Here is a 10,256-nt window from a genome sequence, read left to right as displayed (position 1 = left end):
CGGACAGTGAACTGTTCACTGTCCGGTGTGCCATGAGTCCAACGGCTAGCTGTCAGAACTAGCCGTTGGAAACGACCGTTGGCGCACCGGTGGCGCACCGGACTGTCCGGTGCGCCAGTGCGCAGTAAGATGCCTGTAACGGCTAGTTGGTGGGTGAGGGCTATTTATACCCCTTCCACCCACCATATTCAATGTCTTGCACTCCACATTTATTCCAGCACATTGCTAGAGCATTGCAAGCACCAAAAGCCTAGTGAGGAGATTAGAGAATCAAAATCCGCGTTTGTTCCTCATTAGCGCTAGTGAGAGCCACCTAGAGCACACACCACTTGCATTAGGCTTCTCTTGGTCAAGCGAAAGTCTACGGCTTGTTACTCTTGGTGATCGGCATCACCTAGACGGCTTGGTGGCGTTGGGAGCTCGGTGATCACCATGAAGATCTTGTTGGTGACCCGACTCAAGTTTGTAAGCGGTCTCGAGGGATCCACCACGCCGGAGTGGCAAAGGATCATCTCGTAGTGAGCACTTGGTTCTTGCTAGGACCAAGGGGGAGCGATACCCTTGCGCGGGTGCTCCAACGAGGACTAGTGGAGAGTGCCGACTCTTCGATACTTCGGGAAAAATTGGAGGAGTCTTCTAAACTTTGCTTTACATTCCACACTCAATTCAAGCACTTTACATTGTGTATTTGTTTAGCAAGTATTTGAAGTATTGTCTTAGCTTTATTGCATTTCTAGTATTATACTCTTAGTGCTAGTTGTTGGGGTGAAGTTGGGCTCTTGCTTAGCTCTTGCTTAGGTTTTAATTAGTGTTAATTTTAAGAGAAGCCCAATTCACCCCCCTCTTGGGCATCGTGATCCTTTCATTCGGGTCTATTTGGTTGTATATATCTAAGATGCTAAAAAAATGGTGCGTATTTTTTTGGCCACACTTACTTAAATTTAAGCGCTCAAATTTTTCGCTATATCTAGGTGAAAGTCGCCTAGAGGGGGGTGAATAGGGCGAAACTGAAATTTACAAATATAAACACAACTACAAGCCGGGTTAGCGTTAGAAATATAAACGAGTCCGCGAGAGAGGGCGCAAAACAAATTGTAAGCAAATAAAGAGTGTGACACGCGGATTTGTTTTACCGAAGTTCGGTTCTCGCAAACCTACTCCCCGTTGAGGAGGCCACAAAGGCCGGGTCTCTTTCAACCCTTCCCTCTCTCAAACGATCCCTCGGATCGAGTGAGCTTCTCTTCTCAAATCAAAGCCGAGAACAAAACTTCCCCGCAAGGGCCACCACACAATTGGTGCCTCTTGCCTTGATTACACTGGAGTTATGATCTCAAGAACAAGGGAGAAAGAAAAGAAGCAATCCAAGCGCAAGAGCTCGAAAGAACACAAGCAGATCACTCTCTCTAGTCACTATGGCGTTGTGTGGAATTTGGAGAGGATTTGATCTCTTTGGTGTGTCTAGAATTGAATGCTAGAGCTCTTGTAGTAGTTGGGAAGTGGAAAACTTGGATGCAATGAATGGTGGGGTGGTTGGGGTATTTATAGCTCCAACCACCAAAAGTGGCCGTTGGGAGGCTGTCTGTTCGATGGCACACCGGACAGTCCGGTGCACACCGGACAGTCCGGTGCCCCCTGCCACGTCATCACTGCCGTTGGATTCTGACCGTTGGAGCTTCTGACTTGTGGGCCCGCCTGGGTGTCCGGTGCACACCGGACAGGTACTGTTTGCTGTCCGGTGTGCCAGGATGGGCGCGCCTGACTTCTGCGCGCGCTGCGCGCGCTGCGCGCGCATTTAATGCGCCGCAGGTAGCCGTTGGCGCGGAGATAGCCGTTGCTCCGGAGTCGCACCGGACAGTCCGGTGCACACCGGACAGTCCGGTGAATTATAGCGGACTAGCCGTTGGAGTTTCCCGAAGCTGGCGAGTTCCTGAGGCTGCTCCTCCTTGGCGCACCGGACAGTCCGGTGAATTATAGCGTGAGTGCCTCTGGAAATTCCCGAAGGTGGCGAGTTGGCGTTGGAGTTCTCTGGTGCACCGGACACTGTCCGGTGGTGCACCGGACATTGTCTGGTGTACACCGGACAGTCCGGTGCTCCCAGACCAGAGGGCCTTCGGTTGCCACTTTGCTCCTTTGTTGAATCCAAAACTTGGTCTTTTTATTGGCTGAGTGTGAACCTTTTACACCTGTATAATCTATACACTTGGGCAAACTAGTTAGTCCAAAGATTTGTGTTGGGCAATTCAACCACCAAAATTATATAGGAACTAGGTATAAGCCTAATTCCCTTTCACTAGGCACGTCTAAGAGAATCTTGTCATAAATCTATAAGTCATTGACAGTATGACCTACACAAAAAAAGAAAATGTAACCACAATTATAACTATAAACCAAACAAGCATTACTTAACTTTAGAGGGTGTTTAGTTTCTAAAGATTATTTTTAGTTAATTTTTTATTCTATTTTAGTCCTTAAATTGTTAAATATGAAAACTAAAATAGAGTTTTAGTTCCGCATTCGGTAACTTATAGACTAAAATAAAATAAAATAGAGGGACTAAAAATTATTTCTTATAAACTAAACAACCTTAGGCTCTATTTAGAACCTCTAAAACTAATAGTTAGCTACTAAAAAATAGTTTTTGGGTTTCACACAGTATCAGCTAATACCACAATTAATTGTTAGCTACCTCACAACTACCAGTTAGTTCATTAGCTAGTTTAACTCAGCTAATAACTTATTAGCTGACTAACTATTAGCTATAGGGGTTGTTTAGTGCGGCTATGCTCGACGGGATTGTCGGCCATTTTGATTGCACTCTCATTATCACATAGCAAAGGGACTTTGGTTAATTTGTAACCATAGTCCCGCAGGGTTTGCCTCATCCAAAGCAATTGCGCGCAACAATGGCCTGCGGCAATATACTCGGCTTCGGCGGTGGAGAGAGCAACCGAATTTTGCTTCTTTGAAGCCCAAGACACCAAGGATCTTCCCAAGAACTGGCAAGTCCCCGATGTGCTCTTCCTATTGATTTTACACCCCGCCCAATCGGCATCCGAATAACCAATCAAATCAAATGTGGATCCCCTAGGATACCAAAGCCCAAACTTAGGAGTATAAGCTAAATATCTCAAGATTCGTTTTACGGCCGTAAGGTGAGCTTCCTTAGGGTCGGCTTGGAATCTTGCACACATGCATACGGAAAGCATAATATCTGGTCGAGATGCACATAAATAGAGTAAAGAACCTATCATCGACCGGTATACCTTTTGATCCACGGACTTACCTCCCGTGTCGAGGTCGAGATGCCCATTAGTTCCCATGGGTGTCTTGATGGGCTTGGCATCCTTCATCCCAAACTTGTTTAGAATGTCTTGAGTGTACTTCGTTTGGCTAATGAAGGTGCCCTCTTGGAGTTGCTTCACTTGGAATCCTAAGAAATACTTCAACTCCCCCATCATAGACATCTTGAACTTTTGTGTCATGATCCTACTAAACTCTTCACATGTAGACTCGTTAGTAGACCCAAATATAATATCATCAACATAAATTTGGCATACAAACAAGTCATTTTCAAGTGTTTTGGTAAAGAGTGTAGGATCGGCCTTTCCGACTTTGAATCCATTTGCAATAAGAAAATCTCTAAGGCATTCATACCATGCTCTTGGGGCTTGCTTGAGCCCATAAAGCGCCTTAGAGAGTTTATAGACATGGTTAGGATACTCACTGTCTTCAAAGCCGGGAGGTTGCTCAACATAGACCTCTTCCTTGATTGGTCCATTGAGGAAGGCACTTTTCACGTCCATTTGATAAAGCTTAAAGCCATGGTAAGTAGCATAGGCCAATAAAATGCGAATTGACTCAAGCCTAGCTACGGGTGCATAGGTTTCACCGAAGTCCAAACCTTCGACTTGGGAGTATCCTTTGGCCACAAGTCGAGCTTTGTTCCTTGTCACCACACCATGCTCATCTTGCTTGTTGCGGAAAACCCATTTGGTTCCTACAACATTTTGGTTAGGACGTGGAACTAAATGCCATACCTCATTTCTAGTGAAGTTGTTGAGCTCCTCTTGCATTGCCACCACCCAATCCGAATCTAGGAGTGCTTCCTCTATCCTGTGTGGCTCAATAGAGGAAACAAACGAGTAATGTTCACAAAAATGTGCAACACGAGATCGAGTAGTTACCCCCTTATGAATGTCGCCGAGGATGGTGTCGACGGGGTGATCTCGTTGGATTGCTTGGTGGACTCTTGGGTGTGGTGGCCTTTGCTCTTCATCCTCCTTGTCTTGATTATTTGCATCTCCCCCTTGATCTATGCCGTCATCTTGAGGTGGCTCATTTGATTGATCTTCTTCTTCATCAACTTGAGCTTCATCCTCATTTTGAGTCGGTGGAGATGCTTGCGTGGAGGAGGATGGTTGATCTTGTGCATTTGGAGGCTCTTCGGATTCCTTAGGACACACATCCCCAATGGACATGTTCCTTAGCGCGATGCACGGAGCCTCTTCAATACCTATCTCATCAAGATCAACTTGCTCTACTTGAGAGCCGTTAGTCTCATCAAACACAACGTCACAAGAAACTTCAACTTGTCCTGAGGACTTGTTAAAGACTCTATATGCCCTTGTGTTTGAATCATATCCTAGTAAAAAGCCTTCTACAGTCTTAGGAGCAAATTTAGATTTTCTACCTCTTTTAACAAGAATAAAGCATTTGCTACCAAAGACTCTAAAATATGAAATGTTGGGCTTTTTACCGGTTAGGAGTTCATAAGATGTCTTCTTGAGGATTCGGTGTAGATACAACCGGTTGATGGCGTAGCAAGCGGTGTTGACCGCCTCGGCCCAAAACCGATCCGAAGTCTTGTACTCATCAAGCATGGTTCTTGCCATGTCCAATAGAGTTCGATTCTTCCTCTCCACTACACCATTTTGTTGAGGCGTGTAGGGAGAAGAGAACTCATGCTTGATGCCCTCCTCCTCAAGGAAGCCTTCAATTTGAGAGTTCTTGAACTCCGTCCCGTTGTCGCTTCTTATTTTCTTGATCCTTAAGCTGAACTCATTTTGAGCCCTTCTCAAGAATCCCTTTAAGGTCTCTTGGGTTTGAGATTTTTCCTGTAAAAAGAATACCCAAGTGAAGCGAGAATAATCATCCACAATAACAAGACAGTACTTACTCCCGCCGATGCTTATGTAAGCGATCGGGCCGAATAGGTCCATGTGTAGGAGCTCCAGTGGCCTGTCGGTCGTCATTATGTTCTTATGCGGATGATGCGAGCCAACTTGCTTTCCTGCTTGGCATGCGCTACAAATCCTGTCTTTCTCAAAATGAACATTTGTTAGTCCTAAAATGTGTTCTCCCTTTAGAAGCTTATGAAGATTCTTCATTCCAACATGGGCTAGTCGGCGGTGCCAGAGCCAACCCATGTTAGTCTTAGCAATTAAGCATGTGTCGAGTTCAGCTCTTTCAAAATCTACTAAGTATAGCTGACCCTCTAACACACCCTTAAATGCTATTGAATCATCACTTCTTCTAAAGACAGTGACACCTACATCAGTAAATAGACAGTTGTAGCCCATTTGACATAATTGAGATACAGAAAGCAAATTGTAATCTAAAGAATCTACAAGAAAAACATTGGAAATGGAATGGTCAGGAGATATAGCAATTTTACCAAGACCTTTGACCAAACCTTGATTTCCATCCCCGAATGTGATAGCTCGTTGGGGATCTTGGTTTTTCTCGTAGGAGGAGAACATCTTCTTCTCCCCAGTCATGTGGTTTGTGCACCCGCTGTCGAGTATCCAACTTGAGCCCCTGGATGCATAAACCTACAAAACAAGTTTAGTTCTTGACTTTAGGTACCCAAATGGTTTTGGGTCCTTTGGCATTAGACACAAGAACTTTGGGTACCCAAACACAAGTCTTTGACCCCTTGTGCTTGCCCCCAACATATTTGGCAACTACCTTGCCGGATTTGTTAGTTAAAACATAAGATGCATCAAAAGTTTTAAAGGAAATGTTTTAATCATTTGATGCACTAGGAGTTTTCTTTCTAGGCAACTTAGCATGAGTTGGTTGCCTAGAGCTAGATGTCTCACCCTTATACATAAAAGCATGATTAGGGCCAGAGTGAGACTTCCTAGAATGAATTCTCCTAATTTTGCTCTCGGGATAACCGGCAGGGTACAAAATGTAACCCTCGTTATCCTGAGGCATGGGAGCCTTGCCCTTAACAAAGTTGGACAATCTTTTAGGTGGGGCACTAATTTTGACATTGTCTCCCCTTTGGAAGCCAATGCCATCCTTGATGCCCGGGCGTCTCCCATTATAAAGCATGCTACGAGCAAATTTAAATTTCTCATTTTCTAAGTTGTGCTTGGCAATTTTAGCATCTAGTTTTGCTATATGATCATTTTGTTGTTTAATTAAAGCCATATGATCATGAATAGCATCAATGTTAATATCTCTACATCTAGTGCAAATAGATACATGCTCAACGATAGATGTAGAGGGTTTGCAAGATTTTAATTCAACAACCTTAGCATGTAACATGTCATTCTTAGTTCTAAGGTCGGAAATTGTAGCATTGCAAACATCAAAATCTTTAGCCTTAGCAAGCAATTTTTCATTTTCAATTCTAAGGCTAGCTAGGGAAGCATTCAACTCATCAATCCTAGCAAGTAAATCAACATTATTGTCTCTAGGATTTGAAGTTGAAACATTGCAAACATGTGAATCAACCTTAGTATTTAAACTAGCATTTTCATTCCTAAGGTTGTCAATCATCTCACGGCAAGTGCTTAGCTCACTAGATAACTTTTCACATTTCTCAATTTCAAGAGCATAAGCCTTTTTAACCTTAACATGCTTCTTATTTTCCTTAATAAGGAGGTCCTCTTGGGAATCCAAAAGGTCATCCTTTTCATGAATAGCACTAACCAATTCATTTAATTTTTCCTTTTGAGCTATGTTAAGGTTGGCAAAAAGGGAACGCAAATTATCCTCCTCATCACTAGCATTATCGTCACTAGAAGATTCATATTTAGTGGAGGAGTTAGATTTAACCTTCTTCCGTTTGCCGTCCTTTGCCATGAGACACCTGTGGCCGACGTTGGGGAAGAGAAGTCCCTTGGTGACGGCGATGTTGGCGGCGTCCTCGTCGTCGGAGGAGTCGCTTGAGCTTTCGTCGGAATCCCACTCCCGACAAACATGGGCATCGCCGCCCTTCTTCTTGTAATATCTCTTCTTCTCCTTTCTTCTCCCCTTCTTGTCGTCGCCTCGGTCACTGTCACTAGATATAGGACATTTAGCAATAAAATGACCGGGCTTACCACATTTGTAGCAAACCTTTTTGGAGTGGGACTTGTAGTCTTTCCCCCTCCTTTGTTTGAGGATTTGGCGGAAGCTCTTGATGACGAGCGCCATTTCCTCATTGTCGAGCTTGGAGGCGTCTATTGGTTGTCGAGTTGGTGTAGCCTCCTCCTTCTTTTCTTCCGTCGCCTTGAATGCGACGGGTTGAGCTTCGGATGTGGATGGATCATCAAGCTCGTTGATCTTCCTCGAGCCTTCGATCATGCACTCAAAACTTACAAAATTCCCGATAACTTCCTCGGGGGTCATTTTAGTATATCTAGTATTACCACGAATTAATTGAACTTGAGTGGGGTTAAGGAAAATGAGAGATCTTAGAATAACCTTAACCATTTCGTGGTCGTCCCACTTTACGCTCCCGAGGTTGCGCACTTGGTTCACCAAGGTCTTGAGCCGGTTGTACATGTGTTGTGGCTCCTCCCCTTTGCGAAGCCGGAACCGACCGAGCTCCCCCTCGATCGTTTCCCGCTTGGTGATCTTTGTGAGCTCGTCTCCCTCGTGCGCGGTTTTGAGCACATCCCAAACTTCTTTGGCGCTCTTCAACCCTTGAACTTTGTTATACTCCTCTCTACTTAAAGAGGCGAGGAGTATTGTTGTCGCTTGAGAGTTGAAGTGCTCGATTTGGGCCACCTCATCCTCATCATAATCCTTGTCCCCTACGGACGGTACCTGTGCACCAAACTCAACAACATCCCATATACTTTTGTGGAGTGAGGTTAGATGAAATCGCATTAAATCACTCCACCTAGCATAATCTTCACCATCAAAAGTTGGTGGTTTGCCTAATGGGACGGAAAGTAAAGGTGCATGTTTAGAAATGCGAGGGTAGTGTAGGGGGATCTTACTAAACTTCTTACGCTCTTGGCGTTTAGAAGTTACGGAGGGCGCATCGGAGTCGGAGGTCGATGTTGATGAAGTGTCGGTCTCGTAGTAGACCACTTTCCTCATCCTCTTTTGCTTGTCCCCACTCCGACGAGGCTTGTGGGAAGAAGATTTTTCCTTCTTCTCTTTGTGGTGAGAAGAAGATTTCTTCTCCTTCCCTTTGTTGGAGGAGATCTTCTTCTTCTCCTTCCTCTTGGTGCGAGACTCTTCCGATGAAGTGCTCCCGTGGCTTGTAGTGGGCTTTTCGCCGGTCTCCATCTCCTTCTTGGCGTGATCTCCCGACATCACTTCGAGCGGTTAGGCTCTAATGAAGCACCGACTCTGATACCAATTGAAAGTCGCCTAGAGGGGGGGTGAATAGGGCGAAACTGAAATTTACAAATATAAACACAACTACAAGCCGGGTTAGCGTTAGAAATATAAACGAGTCCGCGAGAGAGGGCGCAAAACAAATCGTAAGCAAATAAAGAGTGTGACACGCGGATTTGTTTTACCGAGGTCCGGTTCTCGCAAACCTACTCCCCGTTGAGGAGGCCACAAAGGCCGGGTCTCTTTCAACCCTTCCCTCTCTCAAACGATCCCTCGGATCGAGTGAGCTTCTCTTCTCAAATCAAAGCCGGGAACAAAACTTCCCCGCAAGGGCCACCACACAATTGGTGCCTCTTGCCTTGATTACAATGGAGTTATGATCTCAAGAACAAGGGAGAAAGAAAAGAAGCAATCCAAGCGCAAGAGCTCGAAAGAACACAAGCAAATCACTCTCTCTAGTCACTATGGCGTTGTGTGGAATTTGGAGAGGATTTGATCTCTTTGGTGTGTCTAGAATTGAATGCTAGAGCTCTTGTAGTAGTTGGGAAGTGGAAAACTTGGATGCAATGAATGGTGGGGTGGTTGGGGTATTTATAGCTCCAACCACCAAAAGTGGCCGTTGGGAGGCTGTCTGTTCGATGGCACACCGGACAGTCCGGTGCACACCGGACAGTCCGGTGCCCCCTGCCACGTCATCACTGCCGTTGGATTCTGACCGTTGGAGCTTCTGACTTGTGGGCCCGCCTGGGTGTCCGGTGCACACCGGACAGGTACTGTTTGCTGTCCGGTGTGCCAGGATGGGCGCGCCTGACTTCTGCGCGCGCTGCGCGCGCATTTAATGCGCCGCAGGTAGCCGTTGGCGCGGAGATAGCCGTTGCTCCGGAGTCGCACCGGACAGTCCGGTGCACACCGGACAGTCCGGTGAATTATAGCGGACTAGCCGTTGGAGTTTCCCGAAGCTGGCGAGTTCCTGAGGCTGCTCCTCCTTGGCGCACCGGACACTGTCCGGTGAATTATAGCGCGAGTGCCTCTGGAAATTCCCGAAGGTGGCGAGTTGGCGTTGGAGTTCTCTGGTGCACCGGACACTGTCCGGTGGTGCACCGGACATTGTACGGTGTACACCGGACAGTCCGGTGCTCCCAGACCAGAGGGCCTTCGGTTGCCACTTTGTTCCTTTGTTGAATCCAAAACTTGGTCTTTTTATTGGCTGAGTGTGAACCTTTTACACCTGTATAATCTATACACTTGGGCAAACTAGTTAGTCCAAAGATTTGTGTTGGGCAATTCAACCACCAAAATTATATAGGAACTAGGTATAAGCCTAATTCCCTTTCACTAGGCACGTCTAAGAGAATCTTGTCATAAATCTATAAGTCATTGACAGTATGACCTACACAAAAAAAGAAAATGTAACCACAATTATAACTATAAACCAAACAAGCATTACTTAACTTTAGAGGGTGTTTAGTTTCTAAAGATTATTTTTAGTTAATTTTTTATTCTATTTTAGTCCTTAAATTGTTAAATATGAAAACTAAAATAGAGTTTTAGTTCCGCATTCGGTAACTTATAGACTAAAATAAAATAAAATAGAGGGACTAAAAATTATTTCTTATAAACTAAACAACCTTAGGCTCTATTTAGAACCTCTAAAACTAATAGTTAGCTACTAAAAAATAGTTTTTGGGTTT

The sequence above is a fragment of the Zea mays genome, chromosome 1 (genome assembly GCF_902167145.1).
Source record: "Zea mays cultivar B73 chromosome 1, Zm-B73-REFERENCE-NAM-5.0, whole genome shotgun sequence".
Classification (NCBI taxonomy): domain Eukaryota; kingdom Viridiplantae; phylum Streptophyta; class Magnoliopsida; order Poales; family Poaceae; genus Zea; species Zea mays.
This window is presented reverse-complemented; position numbering follows the sequence as displayed.